Here is a 4265-nt window from a genome sequence, read left to right on the forward strand (position 1 = left end):
CGAGAGGGTGAGGGGGACGTGGTCGGGAACTTGTCAGCACAAAGATACACGCGCATTTCCTACCGGGAGGAGGTGATGCAGGACATGACTGGGCAGAGGATGATATGGCGAGATTCCTACGGGTTGTTGGGGCGGAGGCGACCGGATATGACCATATTGGATAAAAGAGCGAATGACGTAATTCCACCTCCTTATGGTTCGAGCTGCTAAGAGTCATGAGAACACGTCATGCAATCTCACTCTTGTAATAATTATTTTAATCATTCGCATGAAATTTAGACAAATATGAAGAAAGAATACTGACTTATTGAAAGGTAGAAATCGAGTGTATGATATGAATAGATTTGATGTAGAATAGTCATATGGTAAGGGGAAAGCAGCTTGGAAATATGTCAGCGTGGTCGCACTTAAGAAGGAATAGGTTGCGGTAGGACCGAATCGTGGGATTAGTGCCCAGCGCTCCTCGCTGACGCATCCAGACCAAAGGAGAGTCTTGCAGTGCCTGAACTAGATCAAGGAAAACTCGTGCGGCAGAACCCAAAAATAAGAGACGATTGTCAACAGAGCGAACAAATGCGTTATTAAGGTTTGGTTGTGTCGGATCTGCGAGGTTGTGTGGGGGGAGCAAGCATGACTCAGCGGGGTTAGGAGGCAGGGCCGGGGTTAGCGGAGGAGGAAGGGGAGGGGGGAGAAGGGCCCTGTGGTTCCTCACTGTCATGGTACGCGTTCCCGCATACGGGGGAGACAACATGCATAATGGCTGATTCAACGTTTGGATTGGGATGACTTACGTGCGTTTCCATGGTTCTCTCGATGACTGCGGCTTCGGCCTCGTCGCTTTAGATGGCAAGGTATCTCCGGGCGGCGTCGCTAGAGAACAAAAGAGCACTCCCGTGGACCTCCTTGTTTTCAATTCGCGTCACTCTCACCGCCGCCAGCACATGTTCCTCGCCCGATCACGGAAGGATAACTGAACAGAGCGAGCGACGTTCTCCTCCAGTCCTCCAGCCCTGTTTGTCATCACACCAAAGACCGCCGGCCCTGTTGCTTAGTGGGGTGGAGCACGGCCGCGGCCACCTCACGCAGCACACACCGCTCTTATGGGCCCACAACACCAGGCAACATCAGTGGCACCCACACACATACACTCACACACCCGCGCACACATGCACACATACACACACACACAGCTGCAGCACGTGTGCAACGGCGTCGCCCCTGGACTCGGCCGTCATGCAGCAAGGGCGGGCTAGCTATGTCCCTCCGCGGCGCTCGCTGTTCGCCCGCTACTTGCTAAACAAAAAGAGCTAGGCGGTGGCAGCGTTCACGGGCGGCGGCGGACGGCTCAGTGGGGTGTTTTGGTGTTGGGTGGGTTTGGGGGGGGTGGGGGTTTGGGCCCGAAAAAGGAAAACAAAAAAAAAAAAAAAAAAGGGTTTCCGGGCAGGTTTTGGGGTGGAACGGCCGGAGACCCAAACCGGAAAGCCAAAGGGGGGAAAAAAAAAAACCCAAGGGGGGACAGAAAGGGGGGACCTTGTTTTAAGGTTAAACCGGAAAAAAAAAATTTTTTAAAGGTTTTTCGGATTGGGGGGCCGTGGCCGGTAAACTTGTCCGGGGCCCCCAAAAACCCCCATTTCCTACCCCAAGGGAGGTGTTTTCGGGAACAGAGGGGGGGTTTTTGGGATGAAAGGCCTAAAATTTACGGGTTTGTTTGGGGCGGGGGCCACCCGAAAAAGACCCATTTGGAAAAAACCCCCCGTTTGCCACCCCCAAGGGCACTGCCTTTGGCCCTTAAACGCCCTTCGGGCAATTACCTTTTTAATAAAAAACCTTCCGCAGGTTTAACAAAGGGGGAAAGAAACCCCCTTATTTAAATTTTTTAAACCAGGTTAATTGAAAAGGGTTTGTGAGTGCTTTGGGGGGAAAAGGGGGAATTGGAAAAAATTCTTGCCCCGGGGGCGATTTAAAAAGGGAAATAGGGGCAAAAGGGGAATGGGGTTTTGGCCCAGGGGTTCCTGGGACCCCCCAAAAAAAAAAAAAAAGGAAAAGAAATTTTTGCGGCCGGGGGGAAAAAAGACCCGGAAAATTTTCTCGGCAAACCCAAAAATTTTAAAAACAAAAGAAAGGGAAAAAATGGGTTTATTTTTTGGTTGGGTGGATTTCGAGGGGTTGGGGGGGGGGGAACCTGGCTCCCTTTAATATAAAAAACCCGGGTTAGGGAAGGGAGGGAGGGGGAGGGGGCCGTGGCCCCAATTTGTAAATGGTCCCGGGGCCCCCCCTCCCGGGGGGAAAATGCAAAAGGGGCGGGGTTCAATTTTTGGTTGGGTTTCCTTACGGGTTTTGGGGCCCGGAGGCGCCGGTTGCCTTTTTTTAAGATAAAGGTTTTCCCCCTCCGGCGGCTGCTAAAAAACAAAAGAAGCAACTCCCGGGGAAAATTTTTTTTTAAATTCGGAAATTTGCAAAAAAGAAATGGTTTTGCCCGGAAAAAACAAAGGTTAATGAAAGTTTGAGGAGTTTCCCCTAGGTTGGGAAGCCGGGTTTTTTCACGGGCCCCCAAAAAAGGGTTTGGTTGCTTAGGGGGTGGAAACGGCCCCGCGGCCCCTACGCACCAACCGGGTTTTTGGGGCCCCAACAAAAAGAAAATCGTGGGCAAACCCAAAAATAAAATTTTTCAAAAAAGGCGAACAAATCCCCAAATAAAGGGGTTGGCACCGGGGTGGGGGGGGCAACTGCTCCCCCCCTGGGATCGGCCGGGTTGCGGGGAAAGGGGGGGGAGGGGGGCCCCTGGGCCTCCTGATTTCGCCCCGCTACTTTTTAAAAAAAACAAAGCGGGAAAAAATCCGTTTTTTGGGGTGCTTCCGGTTTTTCCATTTTCTCCGAACGGGGGCCGGCCCCGGTTTAAGTGGAAAGGAATTGGGGGGCGGGGGAAAAAAGGCACCCCGTTGGTTCCCCTTTGGGTTTAAATCCCCCCCTCCCCCCCTCCTCCTTTTTTCCTCCCCTCCTCCTCTCCCCTTCCTTTTCCCTCCTCCACCCTTTTTCCCCCCCCCGCCCCCCTTTTCCCCCCTTTTTCCCCTCCCCCTTTCCCCTCCCCCTTTTTTTCCCCAAAACCCCCCCCTCCCCCCCTCTTCCCCTCCCCCTCCCCTCCCCCCCCCTCCCACTTCCTTCTTCCCCCTCCTCCCTCCTCCCCTCATTCCCCATCCCCCTCCTCCTTTTCCCCCCTTTTTTTTCCTCCCCAATCCTCCCCTCTCCCCCTTTCCCCCTTCCCTTCCCTCCTCTCCTTCCCCGGGGGGTCCTTCCTTTTTCCCCCTCCTCCTCCTCCCCCCTCCCCCTCCTCCTCCTCCTCCCCCTTTTTCCCCCTCCTCCTCCTCCCCTCCTCCTCCTCTCCCCCCCCTCCTCTCCCCCTCCTCCTCCCCCTCCTCCTCCCCCTCCTTCCTCCTCCCCCTCCCCTCCTCCTCCTCCTCCCCCCTCCTCCTCCCCCTCCCCCCTCCTCTCCTCCTCCCCTCCTCTTTTTCTTTTCCTCCTCCTCCCCCTTTCCTCCTCCCCCTTTCCCCTTTCCTCCCCCGCCCCCTTTCTCCTTCTCCTCCCTCCCCCCTTTCCCTCCCCCTTCCTCCCCTCCCCCCCCCAAACCTCCCCCTTCCTACCTCCTCCCCCTCCTCCTTCCCCTCCCCCTTCCCCCCCTCCCTCCCCCTTTCCCCCTTTCCCCCTCCCCCTCCTCCCCCTCCCCTTTTTCCCCCCCTCCCCCTTTTCCTCCTTTTCCTCCCTCCTCGTCCTCTCCTCCTCCTCCCCCTCCTCCTCCCCTCCTCTCCCCCTTTCCTCCCCCCCTTCCTCCCCCCTTTCCTCCTCCCCCTCCTCCTCCTCCTCCCCCCTCCTCCCCCCTCCTCCCCCTTTCCCCCCTTTCCTCCTCCACTCCTCCCCCTCCCCCCCTCCCTCCTCCTCCTCCTCCTCCTCCTTGTCATCTCCTCCTCCCTCCTTCTCTCACTTTCCCTCGCACGTTTTTCCCTTTGGGTTGCATCCCTTTGAAAGGGGTCACACATTTTCTTTATTTTAAATTATTTTTATCTCCCCTTTTTTTTTTTTGGGCCTTTTTTTTCTTTTGCAACCCCATGCAGGGGTTGTTTTTTTGGGGGCATTAGGTGGGGGATTTCCCAATGCCGTTTTTTCTCTCTGGAAGATTTGCAACACCAAGAAAGATTATGCATGAGATGGTATTAACTGTCACCCTCTGTTGCTAAGTGCTTTCCATTCGCCTCTCTCTTTCCCTCTCTTTT

At 55.0% G+C, this 4265-nt stretch overlaps 1 protein-coding gene across 1 annotated transcript in view; it reads right to left on the minus strand.

Annotated features, from left to right (window-relative positions):
* The window catches only part of LOC119596934 (flocculation protein FLO11-like), a 22891-nt gene extending 21587 nt beyond the window's left edge, over window positions 1-1304 (minus strand). Inside the window, exon 1 of the mRNA XM_037946312.1 lies at window positions 792-1304. The gene's annotated coding sequence lies outside the window, so the exon portion shown is untranslated. The remainder of the gene's footprint in view (window positions 1-791) is intronic.
* Window positions 1305-4265: the final 2961 nt, after the last annotated feature.

The sequence above is a fragment of the Penaeus monodon genome, chromosome 38 (assembly GCF_015228065.2).
Source record: "Penaeus monodon isolate SGIC_2016 chromosome 38, NSTDA_Pmon_1, whole genome shotgun sequence".
Taxonomy (NCBI): domain Eukaryota; kingdom Metazoa; phylum Arthropoda; class Malacostraca; order Decapoda; family Penaeidae; genus Penaeus; species Penaeus monodon.